The sequence below is a fragment of the Sciurus vulgaris genome, assembly GCF_902686455.1.
Source record: "Sciurus vulgaris genome assembly, chromosome: 2".
Classification (NCBI taxonomy): Eukaryota; Metazoa; Chordata; class Mammalia; order Rodentia; family Sciuridae; genus Sciurus; species Sciurus vulgaris.
The window spans coordinates 9,468,217-9,493,342 of record NC_136462.1 but is presented as its reverse complement, the minus strand read 5'-3'; positions in this window follow the sequence as shown (position 1 = coordinate 9,493,342).

The following is a 25,126-nucleotide window of genomic DNA, read 5'->3' as shown; positions in this document are numbered from 1 at the left end:
AGGAGGGGCCCACTGTGGCCACCCCAGGTTCCACCGGGCAGCTCATAGGCTTGACTCCTCCCTGCTCATTTCAAGCAGAAAATTTCCAAAGGGCTGCTTTGTCCCGACCCAGGGGTGCCTAGCAGGAGCGCTGGAGGCAGAGAGGCTGACAAGGACATTCCTTGACTTTGGAATTATGCAGGTTTCCTCAGGGTCAGGGATTTCTGACAGGCTCCAGCAAAATATCACAGGCAGGCAGGATTTGGCTGTAGAGGAAGTACACGTCAATCAAACCCTTGCCATCCTTGACTTTGCTGTCAGCTCTTCTCATTGGGAAACCTCTTGTGGTGTTTTTGGTGGACTTGTGAGGACACATGAGACGGCATGATTTCTTTGATTACTTTTCCCAAGGAGTTTTTTGGGGAAACAGAAATCCAAATGATAGTTAAAAGTTCATTTTGAAATTAATTTTTTTTTTCTTGTCAAAGGAGCTCTATGTAATTTGGTTGCGGCCCCGTAGGCAATGTTAGACCCCACTCGGTTCACAGGCTTTTTATGAGACTTCAAGAAATTCTTGATGTGCAATCCAGAGCTGCCAGGATCTGCTTTTCTTTTCCATCCTGTTGTCAGAGACGGTGCATTTAAGCAAAGCCCTGGGAGTGGGCATCTCTAGGGAACCCGGCCAGAAGAGAAGTTCTAGGGAGCATCAAAGATCCTGGCACACCTTCTGGTATTTCAGGACTAACTCGGCTCCAGGCAGTTCCTCCCATGGTCCTGGCGGAACTGCTGTGGGCTGAGCCATGTCGTGTTCGAACCTAGGCGTTGTCAGAAGTAAAAACATCCTTTAGTTCTGCTGAAGTTAATAAGTCAAGTTAAATCATCCACATATGTGGAAACAGAAGATTTTCAAAGCAGCGCCTTCATTACAAAAAATGTGTTAAAATTAGTAACTATTTTATATCTTGCCTATTTTCCCCATCCAACCTAGTTTTTTTTTTTTTTAAAACATCCAAATATAGATTTTGCAATATTAAGGTAGAGAGGCTTGAAGGCTCAAAACAGATGAAATCAGGGCTCACTTTCTCACCCTAGGGGTGATGCATGCCGGGGACCATCTTGACCCAGTTTCTCAGGGGTGTGGTCTGACTTTAGGGTGAGCCTTCTCCCTTCCCTTGGCCTCAGTCTCAGAAAAGGTCTCTGGTTTCTGGTTTGAGGTCCTGGAGGCCTTCCTGATCTTTCTTGCTTCAACATGAAGTCTTTGGAGAGTGTTTCTGGTCCCTTCTCTGAACTCAGGTCGGCATGCCAGGAATGAGGTGGGCTCTCTCTAAACGTTTGTGGGAGGGATTAAGGGGTAAAATTCCTCATTGTGCATGGAGTAAACTCATGGAGCTTTGTCTGTACTATAATGTGATTTCCTGAGCTGAGGGCTCCAAGTCCACACGGAAGCGTGTGCCACGAAGCATCGTGCTGTCCGCCTGGGCTCGGGTTGCTTTCCCCTTCTTGTGGGATTGGCGGCCCTATTTCCATTGGGAGAACTGACCTTCACCTGCCATAGGTGCTCATGTCGGACCAAACCTGAGCGCCTGCCTCATGTGTGAATATGTGACTCAAGTAGAGCTAGATTTCCTCTGTGGGGACTTTAGATCTTGACTTTGGTGAGCCAGGACGGAGATGAGAACTGGCTGGAGTGCATTTCCCCAAATGGCCAGATGTGTGGCTCCTGCTACCCGGATTTCAGAACCCTCTCACTCCGTCTCTCTGGAGTCTTCTTTCACTTCTGTGGTGGTAGCTGCAAGGTCCCCACACCTCCTTGCATCCTCCTTGTGCCTGCTGACAGAGTCCCAACCAATAACCCCTGAGGGTAGATGTCAGGGACCTGGCGCTCTATGACCCAGGGTAGAGGTGAAAAGTCATGGGGCATATTTTGTGTTGAATCTCTGTGTTCCAGGGAGAGAAATCCATGTGCTTCCTAGAATGTAAAGTCAGGTCCAAAAGCGGGGAAGATCCGGAGAGAAGTGTGTGGGACTTGTGAGAACAGTAGAATCTCCCTTTGTCTGTGGTTCAGAGTCACAGGCGAGAGGACACAGCTTTCGTCGTACCCGCTTTTCAGAGGACACCCACAAAATGGGAACAATTTTCTTAATGCTGTCCACTCCCTCACCGAAGCTCTCACAGAACGACATACAGATAATATTACTTGTCAAACATGGGGAAATCTGTAACATTCTTTTGTTTTTCTCTTATGGCTTATTTTATTTTTAACAGTGTCTAAGTCCCATCAACAGTGATTTACACACTTCCTTTCTCTCTGTCTGCCTCAGACAAGATGGCGACCTCTCCTTGGTAAATTCTTTTCCCCTGGAAAACTGGCCACGCCTCTCCTAATCTCCTTCCTGTGATTTGGAGAGCATCTCTGCTCCCTGAAGTTTTAATCCATGCTCTGCAGCTACTGGGCCTGGCCATAGCCCCAGCCCTCCCACCTGACCCTCAGTGTGGCTCCCTCTCACCGTGCCAACCATGGCTCAGGACACCTTTGTCGTCTGTCCTCTGGCTTCCAGTTGGCTGCTGGCTCTGCAGGTTTGTCACCCCTGGCTGCCAGGCAGCTATCTCTAGGGGCAGCTGCTAAACTTCCAGGGAAGAGCTGCTGCTTCTCTAAGTGACATTATCTGGTCTTTAAAGTTGTTCTTTTGATTCAGAGAAGGCCTTCCAGCGTAAACCACAAGGAACCAGCTGAAACCAGACAAAGCCACAGAGTCCCCCTTCCAGATGCCCCAGAGCAAACAGCTCATTGAGATCCTATAATGCTCAATTCTCTCCCTGGCCGGTCCTGTTGGCCATTTTAAAGCATGGTCTCTGGAAAAGGATGATCTAGAACAGCACACGTCAGGAGCAGGCCGCCCGTGTGGATGACATGTCTTTCCTGTTTGAACACCGAGTCTCCCCAGTGAAAGCCCCGTGCTTCTTTGTTCAGGGAGACACTGCTTTGAAAGTCGTCCCTGTCGCTCTACTTACTTGCTGCAAATAATAGACCCACTTTGCTCTTCTGTCTGGTCTTTCTTACAGGCTCTGCATCACTGTGTCCCTGCTCCGCCATGGCTCTGAGGGATCAGCACCCCCATCAGCAAGCCTCTAGAAGTTGTCTGTCTTCTGTTTTTCCACTCGGTCCTCAACCAATGGCAGTTTGGTTTCCTCTGGTCTTACTTCTTTAAGGCCACCCCTTGCCTTGAAGGGGTGCTGGTGGTCAAGTTCAGTAGGAGCAATTCAGAGGAACGGCCAACTTGGTGGCAGTTCTACCCCCACACCTTAGTGGTACCACAGAAGTCACTGTTGCTTGCTGACAAGTCCTTTGCAGAATCTTTTCAAAGACTGTCTCCGCCTGGTGATCAGAACTGGCTAAGGAGGGACACACCTCTGACATGCTGGATTCAGCCCAGTCCTGTGGTGGAAAAGCAGAGGCCATTCTCCCAAACGGGAAGAGGAGAGGTGCTGCCACAGGTGGAGGGGACCGAGAGGGAGGTGGTGAGTCCAGATGCTGGCCCTGATGTCTACAGACGAGGAGCAGCAGGCTTCTCTGGGTCTGCATTTCCTTACAGGTGGCATAGCTGTAGCGATGACACTCAGTAAGCTAAACTCAGCTATCCTTACCAGCACAAGGGACTAGGGTAAAACATGGCAGCTGCCTGAGAGCGGCAGAGTCACAGTGTCATGTAGGTCTTTTCTGGCTTTAGTCTCCTCTGCCTCTGGAACTTGGTGGGTGCCCTGCCAACCTGACCTGTGCCATCCGATGCACAGAGCATGGACTTGCAAAGTAGGGATGCTGACTTATTAGCTTTCAGTTATGATTCTAATTAGGTGGTGGAATTTATTTGTGCATTTGCTATACAAGGCGCCCTCTCTTTGCCAGACACCAAATTACTGTCTACAACAGGGGATAGACTTGGCTGGGAAACCCAACATCTCCTGTATTCTATAGAGATCGTGCAGTTCCAGGTGCTCAACTCGACTCAGGAATCCAAATTAGACAGCAGACGTGCATTTCCAAGGGACATTCTCCATTGGTTAAGCTCACAAAGGTTCAGTGGCTCCTTTCCAGCTTTTTCTGCCTTGAAAATGTTATGAATTACAATACAGATCATTTCTCTCAAGCAGTTCCTTCAAGATAGCCTTGCATTTAAACAGGACTGTGAAATTTTTTTTTTTAAAATTCTATTTGTTCTAATTAGTTGTACATGACAATAGAACACATTTATACATTTTGATAAATCATACATAAATTTCTAATTTTTCTGATTGTACATAATGTAGGATAACATTGGTCATGCAGTCATACATGTACATGAGGTAATAATGTCTGTTTCACTCTACTATATTACCTACCCTCATACCCCTTCCCCTCCCTTCAATCTCCTCCACCTAATATAAAGTAACTCTATTCTTCCTAGTCTCCCCGGCACTGTGAATTAGCATCTGCATATTAGAGGAAACATTTGGCCTTTGGTTTTTTTGGATTTGACTTATTTCACTTAGCATGCTTTTCTTCAACTCCATCCATTTACCAGCAAATGCCGTAATTTCATTCTTCTTTAAAGCTGAGTAATATTCCATCATATATGAATATACCACATTTTCTTTATCCATTCATCTGTTGAAGGGCACCTAGGTTGGTTCCATAGTTTAGCTACTGTGAGTTGAGCTGCTATAAACACTCATGTGGCTGTGTCACTGAAGTATGCTGATTTTAAGTCCTTTGGGTATAGCAAAATGGTGCAACCATTATGGAAAGTAATGTGAATATTCCTCAGGGATGTGCCTTTTACAAGTTGTTTTTACATACAGTCATTACAGATAGGCAGGACTGAGATATGTATCCATCATTCATTCACTCAAAGCAGTCATTGAAAGCCCATTATTCCAGACTTAAAGTCACCAGGCATTCTGGATGTCTATTGGTGCATCACAAATCAATCGTTCATTTTGTTCATAAGTCTGCATTTGGGCAGAACTTGATGGAGAAGAGACCTCTCCATTCTGCAATCTTGGGGCTCCAGCCTAGAAGAATCAAATAGTTGGGAGTCAGAATCATCCAGAAGTGGCTGGTGTCAGGGCTGGGACAACTGGAGGCCTATGTGTGGCCAGGATGGTCAACCTGGGCACCTATGCTCAATGGTCTCTCAGTGTAACTTGGGCTTCCTCACAACATGGCAGTCTCAAACTAGCCAGACTTCTCACATGGCAGCCAAGGGCTCCAAAGCAGGTCGTCTAGCGCATAAGGCGGAGGTTGAATGACTCTTGGAAACCCATCCTCTGAAGTAGTGGCTCCTCTACTGTTGCATCCTCTCTCTGTTGAAGCAGCCACAAGCCCACCTAGATTTGCATGGTGTGACCCAGAGCCATGGCATCAAAGCAGTATTTAGAGTGTTGTTTTAAAACCCTTTTCTCCAAGTGCTCAGGTCAGACCCAGACTTGCCAACTCTGAACCAGACTGTTAGAGTCAAGTTAGTGTAGACCCTGGGGGCATGCTAGAGAATGTAGACATGGGTAGAATTTGCTTCAAGCACTCTTTTAAGTGTAGGTGTGTGATCTTAGACAAGTCAGTTTACCTCTGAAATCCCAGTTTCATCATTTATAAAATGAAGAAAGCATTCAAACCTTAGTCTAGGACCATGATGATTCAATTCAATGCTCTCTACAACCCTAATGAGGTGTGTGGCATAGAGCAGGTGCTTGATAAATAAGGAGCTGTTAATAACAAAATTTAAAATGCACATTTAACAATTATATGACTATTATTATTATTAGAGTCTTGTCTCTTGTCTGAGTCACCTGAGACACAACGAACCTAAGAAATATTCACAGACTCCCGTTTTCCTCCGAGGTCTCGCTCCCAACATGGGCTTCATCTCTGGGCCAGCAGCTCTGGCCCCTCCCCGTGTCTCTCAGGGCCCTGGGAAGAGGGCTGGCTTCCATGCTTGCTGACCTCTGCTTCCTGTTCTTCTTATTTCGTTTCTTGGCTTCTTCTGCCGTCTGCACCATCAACTTGCTGTCATACACTGGTTCTGCTTGAGGTGTCCAGGATGGCACCGTTGTCCCCGAGGGACTGTGAACTGACTGAATCTTCACCCTGGATTGGGGCACCGTCAGTGAGAGGAGAGAAGGGGCGAAGCCGTCGGCTCCCGGGGCTCTTCGTCCTCACTCCCCCTTCCTTCTTTTGTTCCCGTGTTCCTTTCTTTTCTCCCATCTTTGCTTTTTCTTTTACAGAGATGAGACCGTTATTTAACAATCCCTTGCACCATGCTATTTTCACAGTAATTTGCTAATACAAGTAACTCTAATTCCTTGTTAGAAACACTTACCGACCCACCCACACTAAGGAGGTGTCCTCGTCCATCTATCCATTTCACCATTCATACTACAGGGTTGGGGCTGCAACAACAGACAGCGAGGCCCACACCACGTGTTTGCACATATATTCTTGCATATTTCTTCTTTCATATCTGCAAAAAGGAATTCCAGGGGTGGGATTGCTGGGTTGAAGAGAGTGTGTATTTTTAAACATAAGAAAAATCATCACCAGCTTACTTTCCCTAGGGGCTTCAGTAGCTTATTCTGTGATTCTTTCCCCTGGAAAGATGGATGCACTTTTGTTTAGATAACTACCACTAGGTTTGGCACTCTAAATGGCTATCCAGGGAACAAAGGATTCAGAGAATGGGCGATAAGATAATGAAGGTGGTCCTCAACTTGCTGCTGGATAGATGCTTCATTATTTATGGTTGGTCCCTACCCCCCACGTTCTATGAAAAGTCACTGTCGTAAAAGACCTCCACTCTGCGGAGTCTCCATCCTCTCCCCTGTGTGCCCACGTAGATGTCCTTGATACACTTTATGATAAGCCACTCGAAGGGCTGATTGCACTGTACACGTAGCCTGTTGAGGTAGCGACCACTTCAGCTGAGAGTGTCCTCGGTAATTTACTAATAACTGCAGGTTTCAAGAGCCTAACCTGAGATTAATGCATGTGCATTCCAAGCTGGGCTTGCAGGGGACCCCATAAAGATGGAATGCAGACTGCACAACATAGACCCGAGTGAGGGAGGGTGCTGCATTGACTACTTGCACCTTCTTGACTGGCTGTAGCCTTGAGTTGAAATCTGCACCACAGTGAGTCACTTTGAATTCCTATTGTTCCCAAATCCAACGGTCTCCACAGAGTCTGAAAATCTGCCCCTGCTTTCTGGTCCAGCCACGGTTTCCTGTCCCAGGTGGCATTACTGCTCACTGGGATCTTGGCAATTCCTGTGAGGGTTTCTCTCCTTTAGTGTGGATGGAGTGCCTGGCTCTCTCTCTCTCTCGCTCTCTCTCTCTTTCTCTCCATGTCCTCATTAATTACCAGTTAACCTCGAGCACTCGCCAATCACTGTGCATCCACATCATTTCAACACTTAGTTGATTTGAAATGATAATTATTTTAAAGTATACTATTGGAGAATATTCTGGAATGCCCATATTCTAAGCACTATGCTAGTTATACTATCATAAGTTTGGTAATTCTACAGACAGGAATCATTATCTTTTTGGTAGATGACAGTATGGAAGCTCAGAAAGGTTTAGTGACTTGTCCAAAGTCACATCGGCAGGAAATTGCAGGCATGGACTCTAAATGCAAATTTGCTTGGCTCCAACATTCACGACGACAGTTGCTCTGTCCCCCTTCCTGGCCAGGGAACTCACACCAGTGGCCCTCGTTAGCTTCTTTGCAAGGCCTGTGCCATCTGGGTTGCCCCGGAGAGGGCTTCCATCCCTTCTCCTCTTGCAGAATGGTAGGCGTCCACTGAGCACCAGGGCTGGGCCAGCGCCCTCACGTGCCTGGTTACTGACCATGCCGCATGCTCCTGGGAGACAAGGAGCCCAGCTGGGACATCCGAGTCCCTGCAACTGCTGGCCCAGCACTTAGCATGTGGAACCCGCTCACCTCATTGTTCTTCTCTTCGCCCCAAGCGGGCCAGGACTTCTTGCTACTTTCCCATGTGTCTCTCCCGCCCGGCCCAAGGCAGCCGGACCTGCACCACAGCCACGCCTGATCTTTCAGCACGTCCATATTTTATGGTATGTTCACACACCTTGGCCCTCTTCCCTCTTCTGAGTCCTATTTCTCAGGCTTGGAGAGACCGGTGTTCATCCAAGTGGCTGATCCACTGCACAGAGTCACACTGTGCAAGAGGGGTTTTTACCTGGGGGCGATTTTACCTCCTTCTCCGTCTGGAGACATTTGGCAAAATCTGTAGACACTGGGTTGTTACCACTGGGAATCTGGGGTGTGCTACTAGATAGAAGCCCAGGTCTACTGCCCAACATTCTGCAATGCACAGCACATGCTACCACAAAGAATGAGTGGGACCAGTGGCAACAGGGTTGAGGGCCAGACCCTCTGCAGAACAAGAAAGGACTCTTTATTTGGTCAAGTCTTCCTCTTTAGCATATCTTTAGAGGTGTGATTTTTGCATAAAACTCACAGGAAACTTGAGTGGTCTTATCTTCCTAAGATCTAAACATACACAACTCCAAAATTTGTATGTAGAAGTATAAGGAAGACACACTGTCATCCTTAAAGCAGTTAGCAAGCTTTAGTTTTTTTTTTTTTTTTAAAGAATGTGTATGTTTATTAAGTTCTTTCCTGTTTGGAGGAACTGAGAGCAGCGGTTGGTTTTATGGGACAGAATTTCTAAGACATGGGCCTGGTGTTTTAAATTAACCTTGGACGTTCGTTTCAAATGATATGGTTGCATATTCTAATCCAGGCAAAGGTTGGATCTGGACCTTGCTCCATTAAGAGCTCTAGGTCCTGTACTTATAACCAAATAAAGATGCTAAATGAATACCTTCACTTCTCCTTGTCCAAATGGTGGCCCATTGATGGGTAAAATTATAAGATGCCTGGGATCTGCTTTAAAATATTTCAGCAAAAACGAAGGTGGGGATCAGTAAATGAATCAAGATCACTGAAATGTTGGTAATCGCTAAAGCTGGGTGATGGTACACTGGGATTCATGGTACCATCCTTTCTACTTTTTCGTGAGTTTGGAAATGTACAGAATAATGTGTTTAGAAAATGTGTACTGTGGTCGTCTGTGGAATGACAAGGATTTGCAAATACAATAGGATCTATTCTTTGCTATGTAGCTGTCTACTCAAGTGATTTCTTGAGCAAAATTCCAAGCAAATGTGCAGATCATTGTTAATGCAGCAGACTGTTTTTCATTTCAGTATTTTCAAGGAACTTTGAAAATTAAAAGTGACCACAGTATGAGCAAAAGATCTGAGCAGGGAAAGTAAGGTATGTGAATGGCCCAGAAGCTCATAAAGAATGGCTCAGCATGGGTTGTTACTAGGTAATGCACTAAACCACCATGGGGCTCAGGATACACTGACTGCAGTGGTTCCATGGAAAAGATTGGTAACTACCAGATGTTATCAATGGTGAAGCTCAGCTGAAACTCTCTCACAGTATGGAAAGGAGTATAAAATGACAGAAACATTTCAGGGAAAAAGGTCTGCTTCCTTTAAAACTAAATAAATACCTTCTTTATGACCCAACCATTTTACTCTTAGGTGTTTACTCAAGAGAAATGCAAACGCACATCCATAAAAAGACCCACACAAGCATTGTTCACAGTGCTTTATACAGAATAACCCCTAACTGGAAATAGTCTAGGTGTCCATCAACAGGAAAATGAATGAGCAGACAGTGTTAGGTTCATACAATAAAGTACTACTCAGTAATAAAAAAAAAAATGGACTACCAAGAAAAACATGGAAGAATCTAAAAACAAAAAAAACAAAACAGAAGACTATTGTGCTGAGCACCTAATGTATGGTTCTTATGATGTTCTAGGATAGGCAAAACTAGTCTACGATGCCAAAAATCAGAACTGCAACTCCTCTGGGGGTTTGGGCAGGTTCTACTGGGAAGGGCAAGAGGGAACTTTCTGGGGAGATGGTGAGGTACTGTACCTTCATGGGAGTTTGGATTTTATAGGTGAATATTTTGTCGAATGCTGTTACTATCTGGGTTTACCGCCTTGGGAGACTCTCCTGGCTACATTGCCGGGAGCAGGAGGCCAGGCCAACCTTGGCAAATACCTTGCTTTAAGACAAAGAGGAGGGTTTGGGGAGGCCAAGATGACCAATTTCCACAGCAGAGTACTGGAGAGGAGAGAGACACTGCACAAGAAAACTATGAAGATAACCCAGCAGCTCACTCTAGTATTTAACCAAATAATGATCAGCATGTGAGTGATGAAATTCTTGTGGCCAGGAAAAGAACTACCTGAGTGGATTAGAAGCACTGGGAATAGTACCTGTTTCCACTAGCCAGGTGGAAAACCTCATCACTCAGTGTATTGGATGGACTGTACAGAAGGGTTTTGCTTAGTAGTGGAGGACAGAGCTAAGGGGCATTCTGATTCCACACTAGAAATCTTAAACACAGGCCTTTCAAGGGTCTCAACCTCAACCCAGCACAAAGCTCAAGCATATTTATATGAATACAAAATAAAGCAGCATTAAAACAAAAAAAATTCACAGTGCATGTCATCCAAAGATTACCAGGCATGCCAACAAGCAGGAAAATTGTACCCAAAGAAGAAGAAAGATGGATCAATGAAAAGACTGAGGATGAACACAGATAGAAGAACTAGCAGAAAGAGCTTAAAAAGAATCATTGTTTACTATTCCATATGGCCATAGAGTTCAATGGGAACACGGAAATATAAAGAGACACAAGATCAAATAATGTGTAAAATAAAAAATACACTGGATTGTAGTAATAGATGGGACTCAAAATCTACACTGAATAAGAAGATTAGTGAACTTGAAGACATTGCAATAAAAAGTATCCAGAATGAAACATGAAGAAGAAAGATAATTAAAAAGATAATTAAGAGATAACTGTGGGACAACTTCAAGCAGCTGGTTCTACTGGTGATTGGAATCCCCAAAGAAGAGGAGAAAGAGGCAGGAACAGACAGAAGCCTGGATCCACCCAGAGGAACGAAGACCATAGGAATTGTGGTGGCTCACATATTTACATAGGCGAATGAACCTAATCCTATTATTTAAATCTATTTAAAAATATAACTGAATGTTTAGGCAAAAATAATAACAATGTCATGTGGTGTTGAAAACACATAAAAATAATTTGAAAACGATTTGAATTTTCACATATGATTTAATTTAAATATGTTATATTCAAATTTGCAAAAGTAATATATTACACTTGAAGTACAATATATTTTGAAAATGGAAATATTTTGAATTCTAAAATAATTATGTTGAATAAAAAGATACCAGATAAAGCCAGAACTTATAACCTATACTTCTATTTATATGAAGTTCTAGAAAACAAAAAAAATTAGCGACAAAGGGTAGCTTCCGGGTTAGGTGGGGAGGGCGGAGAGAAAGGGCTGTGAAGGAAGACAAGGAACCTTCGGGGGTGAACAAATGACGTTCATTGTCATGACACGTTGAAACTCAGCAGAGTGCGTGTTCAGATACGGCCAGTGACTGTATGATAACTGAACTTCAAGAGGGCCTTTCAAAAAATCGTAAAGTCTTATTCATTTTCTTGCATGTAAATTTTATCTTTAAAATAGAACCCAAGCTGAAGATCCCTGTTAGGTCAAGGGCAAGCAGAGTATGCAGGGTACCTGTGATGGCCACTTCATTTGAATGGTGCAAGCAACGGAGAGTGGACGGGCTTGGCAGGTGGAGCGTGGGGTGGGCACACACGTGATCACACGAGCACAGACTCTTCTTAATCCACGTCTCTACACCCATTAATTTCCATGCCACCTCTGCCACCTCTGCTGGCCCTTGGTACGGCCCGTTTCTTTAGCGGGATGGGTGTCTCTGTGGAGCCTCCCAGGGAGGAGGCCTCGGCACCACCTGTGGCTCTTCCTCAAGGCTGGGAGCCGAGCCAGGCTTTCCTCGTGGTTCCTCGTGGGCAGCGTTCCCTAATTCGCTGACCAGGACACATCTGCAGGCTTTTTCACTGGTCACTCATGAGCTCCAGCTGTTTGCTGTTGGAATGCCACCGTCCGGTGGGGCCGGCCCTCATGACTCCAGGTGTCACCCACGTGGCCGGCACTTCTCACTGCCGCTGGTCCTGTGGTCTGAATCCTGCTCGCGAGGTTCTCTTTGGATGCTGTGTTAGTTGCTTGCTTGGGCGGCCATGACAAAACATCACAGTCGTGGACTGTGGCTGGTTTGCTCTCAGTTCTGGAGGCGGGGAGTCTTAAATCAAGGTGTCAGAGGGAAGCTGCCTCTGGGGTCTCTCTCCTTAGCATGCAAATGGCTTTGCAAACAGTTGTGCACATGTGCCCCAGGGGTCTCTCTGTGTGTCTGGATTCCTCCTCACCCCAGGGACATCAGTCAGATTGAAGTAGGGCTTACCCTAAGGGACTCAGTTTAACTTGTCCCAGCCCTCTTGGCTGTGGTTTCACTTCCTGTAGTTTCATTCACCTGTCATCAACTGTAGTCTGAAAATTTTAAATGGAAGGTACCAGAAATGAACAATGCATAAGTTTTAAACTGCACACTGCTGAGTAGGGTGATGAGATCCTATGTGGTCTCACTCTAATCCTGCCTGGGATGTGAATCATTGCTTCGTCGAGCATATTGTGCTGTCTATGCTATCTACCTGGCAGGCACCGGAAGCCCTCTTGGTTATCACATTGACAGCTGGAGCATCCAGTGTGTCCATGCTGTATATGCTATCTGCCTCGTAGTCATCCAGGAACCCTCTTGGCTGTGAGATTGACGGCTGGAGTATTGCAGTGCTTAAGTTCAAGTTACCCTCATTTTACTTAATATTGGTCACAAAGTGCAAAAGTAATGATGCTGGCATTTTTATGAAAATGTATTGTTACGATTGTTTGATTTTTTTATTATGTTAATCTTTTATGATGCCTAACTTATGAATCAAACTTGACTATGGTGTGTATGTCCAGTACAAAACAGTACAGACAGGGTTCCGTATGACCCATGACTTCCGGCAGCCCTGGTGTTCCGGGGAGTCTTCTGAGGTATCTGCCATGGATGAGTGGGGGTGACTTTCAGTGTCCCCAAATGCGGTTTCATTCTGAGTTGCTGGGTGAGGGCCTCAATACAATCAACTCTTGACAGATACGAATGACGAGGCCGGTGCATTGCACCTGATTTTGGACGCGCCCTGGGATATCAGCAGAGTAGCGGGTCTCTACCCAGGCGAATGGGTTCTTCTACCTGGCTCCATCTCACTCCAGCCCAGGCTGCCATGCTTTGTGTCTGGGGCCGAGGTGCTGCACATTCCCATTTTGCTGACCCCGCCTCTGTGGTCTCCACGCAGCAGGCCAGGCAAGCTCCTAGATGTGCAGCAGCCACCTGGCCACACAGCCACAGTGCCCACCTCTTCAGCCCTCAGACTCCACCAGCACCAAGTCCCACTCGCTGATTTCAGGGCGTCCTTGCCCTTCCTCCAAGGTCACTTAGTACGGCCTCCTCGTCATGTTCCAGCCGCACTGGCTTCTCCTTGACATCCCTTCCACTTCTTTCCCCAGCCCTTCAGCTCGCTGTGTCTCCCACCTGCAACCCTCTGCTCTCATGCATTACCTGTCCTGTTCAGCGTAAGGGTCACCTCCTAGGGGGTGACACACCCTGAGCATCCCAGGTCTCAGTGAAGACCAGGGTAGGACACTTGGGTTGACTTTGTTTACATTGTGTGTTGTTTTTCTTTCCTTTTTTTTCTACCAGGGATTGAACTGGGGGAGGTCAACCACTGAGCACATCTCCAGCCCATTTTTTATTTTTATTTTTATTTTTTAAATCTTGAGACAGGGTCTCCCTAAATGGCTTAGGACCTCACTAAGATGCTAAGGCTGGCTTTGAACTTGCGATCCTCCTGCCTCAGCCTCCCAAGCCGCTGGGATTGCGTCTCTCTTTATGCTGCTTTCCAGGCTGTTGCTGAATCTGCAGTTAGGTATTTTACTGTCCCCTCCTCCCCTGTACTGCACCTTCCAAAGAAGAGGAGAAAACAGCTTGACTTGTCCATGGGGGTAGCCCAGAGCACTAGCCAATGCATCACACATACGAGGTTCTCAATAAATATTTACTGAATGAATGAATGAAGGCACAGGAACCTTTAAATCCATTGACCTCTTGCCTTTTGCAAGGTTTACAGATCATTCATTCCATTCTCCCTTTGATCATTTGATTCGTGACTGGGGATTTCATCAGTTGGATGACAGTCAACGAAGAAGGAAGGGGACCAACGAGTCCTTTCCTAAGCAGCCCCAGTTAAGGTCAGAGGAGGGGGAGGGGTGGGCAAGGACCAGGTCAGCCAGGGAGACTCGGTGCATTGACTATTTGATGGATCCTGCCCGCAGCCGAGCTGCCCATTCATTAGCATGAGCTGGTGGAGGCTGGATGTAATTTTAAACAACAGTGTGAGGCTTTTCTATTCTGGTTCTGAAGCAGCTCAAATATTTTATGAGCTTTTAAGATTGGGAGAAATTAAAGCAAGAGTGTAATCGTGCTCTCTGTGTGTATAAATATATACACATATGAAATTTAAATATACTCACACAAAATCTTATTGTAGAGAATCTCATAAATCTAAAAAAGATAGGGAGTCTAAAAAAACCCTACCCATATGTAAACATAATATGAAAATATATTCAGTGTTAATTTCAGAATTTATTGCAATCTGCAGTACATCTTTAACAATTGCACATACACTCTCCCAAGAGCGAGAGTGAATTTTTTAAAAATGAAATATTTTGCATAAAATATTTTGATATTTTAAAAAAACCAATATAACTTTTAAAAACCATAAAAGAAATGTCTAGCAGGAGTTGTAAGGGAATAAATTTTTTTTTCTTTTTGGAAAAAGTCATTTTGCTATAGTTTCTATCCTCTGAAAGGAGGACCAATGTACTAGATAATTATGTACTTTGGGATCATTAAGGGGCTTTTAGCAAATAATTTATCTGGTGTTCAAATGGGAATGTAAATAAATGAGTAATTTTTCCTTGTTAATTATAATTCTTGTGAATTACAATGTCTAGGCACCTCTCCAGGACCACAAATCCACCCCCGAGTCAGAAAATCCCACCAACGATGTTGACATTGCGTTTGATGAAGTTTTTTTTTCCCTATGAGTAATCATTATCTTCAATTTTAGACCATTTCAGAAATAGAAACTGACAATGGAGGTAACTTCTGTTTTGTTCCATTTCTTGTATGCATTTTATGGTTTATAATATGTTTCTGTATATCAATGAAGCCGTTTATAGCAGAGGTGTTACTTTTTATTAAGTACATATTATGCATATCTTATTACAACTTGCTACAGTTGAACATCTTTTAAAGGATTAACTGGCAAGTCACTTCTCTGCCTCTGACAAAATGAAAAACAAAGGGGATACATTTCAGTGTGACTTAGGCTAAGAAATTCTACAAACTATGAACACTAGAACAATTGCGATTTAGATCTTATTTAAGATTTCAAAGCGTTTTGCCACTGATTTGGTTTGATTACCATATTATCCAGTTATGTGCATTAGAAAATGTCTATGCGATGTGGCTTCTGTAAATGATCTTGTGACTTATGCACTCCTCTTCTTTTAAAAACCAAATGCAATTCACAAAAGAGGCTTATGGATTTGCAATTAAAATAGGAGTGTGTTGCTTGAAACTAGAGAGGGTGCTGGAGTTTGACCTTCCATTTGTATACAGTAGCAGGTCCTAACAGAAGACCTGTGTGTGCTTTCTTTTCTTTCTTTTTATTTTTTTATGTTTTTCACATTTAAAGGAAAACTATTTGCAAGAGTAAACAGGGTAAGTGGTAAGTGTCAGTACTTTGAGGATTTGGAGGGGTTTGCCAATGCTAATTTGGAGAGGGTACTCAAAGAAATTCTAGCTCAGGAGAGAAGAAGCCGAGGCCTCTATTTCCGCTCACTTAAGGTGGGTGGGTGGCAGAGTCCCCAGGATGAAAGCATCCACATCGTTTCCTGTTTGTGGAGCACGGACCATCACTCAGCATCTCCTCGGTACCATCCCACTCAGTTCCCAGCAGCAGCCTGGCCAAGATCACTGACATCTCCATTTTGACCTTGGCTTGCTCAAGGTCACACAACTGATGAGCGACAGGGTGATAATACAGACCCAGGCCGTGTCCAAGAAGCTCTCTTCCTGTTTCTTGCTTTCTACACCAGCAGCTTGCTAGTGGAATTAAAGAAGAATGTAGCCCGTGCTTTTTCTCTTGCACCCCCCCCAAAATTATAGGGGTGCACTCTTAACTGTTCTCCACCACACTTAATCTGTGAATCAAATCCTGCTTCTCAGTGCTCAGGGATACACCCCAATGTCTGCACAGGGCAGTTGACCATCGCTGGTCAGGGCTGCTCCCTGGCACACCTGCCAACACATATCCCACCAGGTGGTCTGATGGCCGACCCAGGGTCTCTTGGTTTGATCCCAATCCTCTTTGCCCAGGTGTTCCCATGCTTACAATGAACTAATTTAAGTGTATTCTATGTATTTCATGTAAGCCAAAGAAAGACGAAAAAAAGAGCTGTCATTTTTGTAAAACAAGATGAAGGGTCTCAAAATATGTCATAAAGGAAAGTTACCACAGAAACTGCTGCCCTCTTTGGTATAGATCAGATAATGGTTAAGGCTTGGGGGAGAAATGATAAAAGTTGGGAAGGATTCTGAGTACTGTGTTCTTCTCATGAAACTTCATGTTCTAGCTACACTTGAAAGCAATCCCACCCAGAGACCATGCATTGCATTATGGTCATAGTCCACGGAAACCAGATCACCCGACCCTCCACACTCAAAGAAGAGCCAAAGGTCTTACAGCAAAAGTTTGGCAAATTAAAATGAAGATCTTGAGGTGTGCTTGATTTTCTGCTTTAATGGACATTTCTCATTAACTGCTCAATTAGTCATCCTGATAGGATGGGATCAGAGGGCCTTGACTTTAATTTCAAAATGGTAATTCTTAGCTTCAACTGGGGGTTTACCCTGGGAAGGCATTGTGCAGGTAGGCATCCCGCACAAAAAAGAGTAACAAGAATACTAGGAAGAAGCACTCAACAGCTCCTCTTCTCAGGATGTGTAGCCACATTCCTGTAATGATCTTCACTGTGCAGATGAATTCACCACAGTGTAGACAGTGCCCTCCAGGAGTTTAGACCCCTCCTGATGACTGCAGAATAGTACACATGGAGTAAAAAAAGAGGTTCAAACTATAACTCCACCACTGAGAAACCTCAGACAAGCCAGTGATTGACTTACAGCCATAAGAGGCCAAGTGTAAAAGTAAGAGATGGGCTGCATGTCAAGATCCCTTTGGATCCACCCACCTATCCATCTATTCACCCACCTATCCATCTATCCATCTATCCACCCATCCACCCATCTACCCCTCCACCTATCCACTTATCCATCCATCCACCCATTCACCCACCCACCTATCCATCCATTTATTCATCCATCCATCCATCCATCCATCCATCCATCCATCCGTCCATCCATCAACCTATCCATTCATCCATCCATCCATCCATCCATCCATCCATCCATCCATCCATCCATGCATCTATCCATCCATCTACCCATCCACCCATTCTTCCATCCACCCACCCATCTACCCATCCACCAACCTATCTATCCATCCATCCATCCACCCTCCCACCCACTCATCCTTCCATCCATCCATCCATTCATCCATCCATCCATCTATTCATCCATCTGTGTATCCATTCATTTGCCTGTCCCTTCACTCAGTCCCCTTACCCCAACACTCCACTCTTTTCAAAGAAAACGGGAAAATATAAGGGTTTGAGGGTAGAGGGATCCTTCTTCTCTCTGTGGTGGAAATATTGCTGTCGTCACTGTCTTTGCTACTAATGCAGTGTCCGGTGTATGTTGCTTTGATACCCTTATTCAGTACAGTTTTCTGCCTTTATAAAACTCATTTAAAGCTTTAAGCACAATTCCATTTGAACCTCATGAGAGTCACTTTGGGTAGTCAGGACAAACATTTATATCCACTACAGGTAAGGACACTGGGCTTACCAAGCTTGCCAGGACCTGAGAGGCAAAGAACATGAAATGAGGTCCTCAGAGGTGATCATTTCTGCTTTGGCCCATCCCTTACTTAACACCCAACAGTATGGGCCTATCAAGCTCAGGAAGAGGGCCCCTTCCAAGTGTGAGGTCATCTACGGTGGTCACCGAAGGGCCATCCCTAGGTACCAGCCTCTACTCATGAATGGGAAGATGGCTTCTTATCATGCAAATGCACACAGCGTCTGAATGCTGTGTGCACGAAAAAGTCCCCGTTCATAGCATAGGAGACAGCTGGAAGAGATCTCAAATGCATTATGCATTGTGATTGCATTGGCAGAGGGGCAAGAAATGTTAAAGTTTTGTTACAATAATAATAACCATTGTGACAATACGATTTGTTTTACTGACGCCCATTTTTTGGCAACACTATCGTTATAAACACAGCATGTGACGGTACTTTAATGAGACTGTAAACTTACACTTGCTTATGAGAATATATTTATTGAGCCACTCTGGGTCCTTAGTTCCTGGTGTACCTCTCTCTCCACAGTATGTGACATGGTAGGACCAGAGTGCTCCTCACACAGGGGCCCAGCCTGTCTGAATGGAAGAGTTCTGGTCTGGAGATGGGGGTGTCTATACCCTGGCTGCACAAGAGAACTGTCACATGCACCCTTACGAAGTACCCACACCTGGGCACTGCTCCAAACAAGTAGGTAACTTCCGCTAGGAATAGGGGTGAGGCATGGGGAATTTTTGGAAATTCCCTACTTGATTCTAAAATGTGAGGGCTTCTGCTCAGGTTCCACACATCCAAATTACTCGGGGGTCTTTTTAAACACAGATTCTCAAGTGGCAGACCTCGGGCAGGGGTTGAGAGAGAAAGGATGGGACAAGAAAAGTTTGCAATTCTATAAGGCTCGGGATGGGACGCCGAGGAGGTGGACTCTTGAACTGGGCTTCAGGAAACAGGGCTCTTGGCCACTGTCCTCCTGAGGTTTATCTTGAAATCTAGCCCTGACTATAAATGGGTTTAAATGCTCTGCTCAGGTCTCTCACATTCCTGTAGAATGTAAGTCACAGCTGTGATCAACACTGACCACATCGAAGTCCCATGGAGGACGTGCCCCGGAAGTCTGAGTGAAGACGGGCAAACGTCTGACTTCCTGAAAGAATTCAGACATCCATGCTCCACTTAAGTGTCTGGCCAAATTCTGGAAGGAATTGTCAAACCAATGTTCAATGACCCATGGAAAAAAATGAGGTGTTCACTAAATCAGTTCAAATAACTATAATAAGTCATGGTTTTTCCTGTTAGTTTTTCTGGACTGAGGTCATCGGAAGGCTATCGTCATGTTGTCTCAAAGGCGAGTCCCTGGGAGGGACTCAGTCGAGTGCTCTCCAGCCTCACCTCCTTAGACCATGACTGCCTCTATTAGCTAGGTAGCAGCAAGTTAACAGGGAGCATGGGGAAATGGACTCAGTGACATAAATACTAACTTTCCCCATGCTGGGGCTCAGCTCTGTCTCCATCCGCGGCCACTGGCTTTCCCATTCCGCTCCGCTCCGGGGACCAATGACCTGACTGGAGGAAGAGGGGGCCCAAGGGAAAGAAGGAGCTGGTCTGGCCCCTGGGCCTGGGCGAGCAGGGGCTGGAGAGCCCGTCCTGCAGACTGGTGGAGACGAGTACCGCGGGACAAGACCCTGTGTGCAGTGTGCCAGGGGTGAGCCGACGCGGACGCCTGGCGCCCAGCAGGGTACCCGGCGCGCAGGAGGGGCCTCCACAGAGCGGCTGCGGAGCACGAGCCAGTGGGACCCGCACCCCGGCGCGGTTCCTTCCAACTCGAGCGCCCTCTCCTCGGCTTTTTGACACCCTGCTCTGGCTCACCACGAGCAGCCGGGCTTCGCGGGCTCCCGTCCTGCGCGTCCTCTTCTCTCTGCACCTCTCCCAGCCATCGGCCTCCGCCAAGAGCCGAATGGAGGTCTCTGCTCCTTTGTGGAGCCGCTTCTGCCGGTGCTGCACCACCAGGTCTCTGGCGTTAGGTGTCCGCCACTCAGGTGTGCCCCGCTCTCCGCGGTCGCCTGCAGGGCTGCCTGTCCGGTGGGGCTGATGGCAAGCGCCTTGGGAAGGAGCGTCCTAGACAGGGCGCGGGCTGCGGAGCGGAGGAGGCTTCCGTCTAGGGCGTGACCTCTTTCCTGCAGGTCTCCGCTTCCGCACAAGGTCAGGGATCAACCTGGAGAGAGTTTTCAAAAGGGATGGAGGGAACTGACGACTTCTGATCACATGCCACCCAGACGGGCTCTCCACCCGCCTCTCCTGTGTTCTGCCAAGCGCCTTGAGACCCCGGCTGAACCCGCAGCTCTAGCTGGACGCTGTCTGTTCTCCATGAGGGACTCGGGGAGGCGGGACACGAGAGCTGCCACCATCCAGGTTTTTCTGTTTACAGCTTCAGGACAAAACCAAACCAAACACAACTGGCATGACCACGTAGTGCTGCCCTGCGACGCTTGTCCCTGGGTGCCCATCGCCAGCCGTGCCACCCACACAGGTGCTACCACACGAGCCTCTAAGGTCCTCACACCTGGGTAGCGTCCTGTTTATCAGGAAGGAACGTCACTGCAGGAGCCTGGAGGAGATCTTTCAAAGGTGCCTCGGAGATCCCGTGCGTCTAAAAGCACTTACACCTCTCTCTGGTTTCTCCAGGCACACTGGAGTCTGGGCACACTGGCCTTCCTCACCTGAGTTTCCTGTGCCAATCTTGGGTGCTTTTGTTCCGCCAAGGGTTGCTGAAAGTTGACTGTCAGAGGCAATGCAGGTGACCTCATGAGTGGCCATCATCTGTGTCCCCAAGAGGGCTCCTCTCCTGGTCGGTATCAAGCACTGATTCCAAACACGATTGAGGGGCTTCCTCACACACATCATGACGTGCGGAGATGTTAAACATCTATCACCTTGTGCTAAACTGCCATTTTGTTCTCTAAGTGATACCAGAAGCAGTGTGCACCAGAGGTTTAAGTAAATATCGTAGAGAAACTGTTATGCCTAATTATGATGCACCAATAAAACATTTTTAAAAATTAAAAATTAAAAAAAAAAAAAAAAACTGAAGCAAACAAAAATCACAGAGTACTTAGCACTGAGAATGGTCCCCTACCCTCTTTCCCCTGCAAGGTGAGGAAAGAGCATTATTTTCTGGCCTGAGTCGCTGCACATGAATGAATGCTTTATGGGCACCTGGAGTGGTCTAACCAGCTGCCCGTCAAGGCTGCTGGACCTTCTGAGGATGGAGACGAGGTACTGGCTTAGAACCGGGCCCCCTGGCTCTTAGAAGGAAGATGCTCCTTGCTGTCAGTCACTGCTTCTGATTAACTACCTAAGCAGAGACCTGTGGCATCAGGAAAGTTAGGGTGTACTGTGGTGACAGACAACCCCCAAATCTCAGCACCGGTTCATGTCTCACTCACACTCAGGGTTGCCAGACTTGGCAAAGAAAACAAGATGCTTAGTTACATTTGAATTTCAGATAAACAACATTTTTCTTTCTTTGGTGTGTGTCCCATGCAATATTTGAAGTGGTATGTTTATCTGAAACTCAAAAGTAACTGGGCATCTTGGACTTTATCAGACAGGCCCACTTCTAGCCTGGTGAGGTCAGCCTAGATTGCTTCCCGTGAGTCCAAGTGTCACCACAGGGACCTTAGGAGAGGGAGGCAGAGTCAGAGATAATATGAGCAAAGCAGAGGTGGAGTGACAGGGCCACAGCTAAGGAGCGCAAGCTCCGAGAGAAGCTGGACAAGCCAAGAAGAAGGCTTTCCCTGGAGCCCCTGGAAACAACACCATTCTTGAACCCAGTGAGGCTTACATGACAGACGTCTGACTTTCAGAACTGCTACGTAATCCATTTGTGTTATATTAGGCCACCAAGTTTTGTTATATCAGCGACAGGAAACTAATACATCCATAAAGATGTATCTGAAACCAGCTCACAGAAGGTCGATTTCTGGTGCTTGGTCTCCACAACCACAAAACCAGGCGTGGAGCCAGGAAGCAAGACATGCAAGCAAGGTAACTATGAACTAGTGCTGTGATGTGGTTCCCCTCTGATGGAGAGGCGTGGGCAGGGCGTGGGTGAAGGCCTGAGGTGGCGGGGCCTGAGCGCCGGGTTCCACCTGCTGGGATGCATTTACACTTCCTGGATGGTCTGTATTTATTTTCCCACTGTTATCTCTCAGTGTTTAGCACCATTAAAATTCTAACTTGTTTCAGTTGTTCTCATAGAACCTTCTGAAAGCTTTTCTAAAGTGTCAGAGTAGAAAGTGGGCTTGGAGGACATCAAGGTGGTAGGTGAGCATTAGCTAAGACACTAAAGGGAAGAAAGAGCATCAGGAAGAATAATGGGGGTTCTCGACCCACCTACATGGTGTTGACTTTTGAAAACTGTGCTCATAAGGAGCAACGTCTCGTTTTTCCGCAGTACTATTTCAAGGGGAAAGCCAGTTGTAACACTTGACGTCTGGAATCATCACCCGCAGCTGCCGTGAGACCCACCTTCTCCTGTACATCCCTCCCATGTCCAGAGGCGGACGAAAACGAATGAGAGCGTTACAAGGAGTTACGGTGCTTGGGACAAATATTTGGCATGGTATAAATATTTCATGAGTAAGTAAATGCATGAAAAGTTTTTAGATGATTTTCATAAACTTTTATATCTTGGTTGAGCTGTTGTGCGTCCAAATGTATATGAAAAAGGGACACAGAGAAACACGGGCATATTTCACCTTGTTTCTTATCCTTGTTCAGAATGAGCCACCCCTACCTTATCACGCTGTTGGAGTCAACTGTATGTTGATGTTCTGGAAAATCTAGTTTGATTGTTTAGACCTTAGATCTAGTCCACGCAAATTTTAAGATTTTAATGAGCTATCTTGACCTTCAGGGTGACCTGTGACTTCAAATTCTTGTCTTGGGATTAATCCCTTTCCTCCTTTCCTCCCCCTCTTCCTCCCTCCCTGCCTCCCTTCTTCCATCTATGTATTTATTTATTTAATTAATCTATTTATTTATTTATTTATGTTTGGTACTGGGGACTAAACCCAGGAGCTCTTAACTCCTGAGCCACATCCCAAGCCCTTTTTTTATTTTAGTTTTGTTTTGAGACAGGGTTGCTAAGTTGCTTAGGGTCTCACTGAGTTGCTGAGGTTAGCCTCAAACTTGCAATCCTCCTGCCTCAGCCTCCCAAGTCTCTGGAATTATAGGCATGAGCCACTTCATCTGGCCTCTTCTTCCTTCCTTCTATTCCAGAACCTTACTAAATTGCTCTCTTTCACTGAGTGCTGAACTCATAAGCAGGACAAGGCAGAGGCTTAGGGAATGGCAGATGTTCATTTGTCACCCTGATGCTGAGTGCCCGCCACGAGGAAGGGACCAGAGACGCTTCTGTTGCGGGACAGTCCCCTCTGGTAATGCCGCGTCACTTTCCAGGGCTCCTCTCTGGGGCGAGCTTACCTTTCCCACTGATTCCTTTCCTCGTCCTTTGAGGAACTCAACACTCGGGGGCAGTTAAACCGTGTAAGGGCACTATGGTGACGTCGCCAGCGGCCACACCCTCCACACCAGGCAGGCACAGCCGAAGTCCCTCTGCAGATTCCACTTCCTTCTCTCTCCACATGGGGCGCTGTGAAGGGCAGAGTCACTCAGCAGCAGCCCTGGGCCGGTTCTTGCATCTGGGGTGCCCTTCCTGCACCCCCGTTCCTAGAGGGATGGAGACCCCCTAGGTGCCACCGAGGTTCAGGCCCAGCAACGGTCAGTGTTATGGGCTGGGTTTGAAGTGTCCCCCCGAAGTTTGTGTGCTAAAGGCTTGGTCCCCGAGGCGGCAGAGTGACCACGTGGGGCCCTGGGAGGCGCTGGGCACGGTGCTCAGACCTGGCAGTGGATAATTCACCCGTGGACTCGTTCACAGCTGAACAGGATCAGGAGGTGGCGGGACTGTAGGGAGTGGGCCCTGTCTGGAGGTCACTGGTGGGAGTGGCGTGTCCTGGAGGGGCCTAGCTTGCCCCTGGCCCTTTTCCTCTTGTGCTCTCTCCCTCTCTCCCCCGCCTTCTGCTTCCTGGCCACTATGAGGTGACCAGCTCTGCCTCTCCACACCCTTCCTCCATGATGTCCTGCCCACCACAGGCCCAGAAACTACAGAGACAAGTGTCCAAGGACCGAAACCCCTGGCACTGCGCTCGAGCCTCCTTGCTTCAGGCTCCTCACCTGCAGTGCTTGGTCACAGAAGTGGAAAGCTGGCCACACAGCCAGCTTCTGAGGAAAGCTTGCTGGCCTCCCTGGTCAAGGGGAGCTCCCTCCCAGGACCTTCCCTGGCACTGTGAGTCCCCAAGTCCTCACACACAGAGAGCACAGGCCCTTGCGATGAGTAGGCGCCTGGCCCTTGGCCAGGGTCCTGGCCACACCGGAGCCTGGGGCCATGTCACCAACCTGGTGGGTGTCTGCCTCCAGGGTCTGTTTCCCGGAGCATGGTGACAGGCGGGGTTGGTGTCGGAGGAGAAAGTGAGGTGCATGTGGCAGGAGCAGCCAGGACGAGGGCCAGGACGAGGGTGGGCTGGACGTGAGGCCCTGCGGCCAGCAGTGCTCAAGGGGTGTCTTTCCCTCGGAGGGGGTGAAAAGCCTAAACCCGCTCCTGTTCATCCCAGAAATCAAACTGAGGGAGGGGAAGGGCTCAGCCATCCTGGCTGCGCAGGCTGCAGCACCTTGGGGCTGATGGAAGCAAAAGGACAGGTCTACGCACTTCCTGCCTGCAGGACTTCTCAGAGCCTTGAGCTTGAGGATGTGCCTTCCGAAGCTTCAGGATGGGGCATTCAATAGAGCAACACGGCCCCAAAACCCACCTGGTGTGCGGTTTCTGTGTTAAAGAGCATCTTGGTGCACCGGGGGTTCCCTGGAACAGTGTTTGGGAACCACTTTTTTGTTGTCGTCCCTCTGCTGGAAAAGACACATAACTCCACAAGGTGCGCAGGGTCTGAGTCCACGATC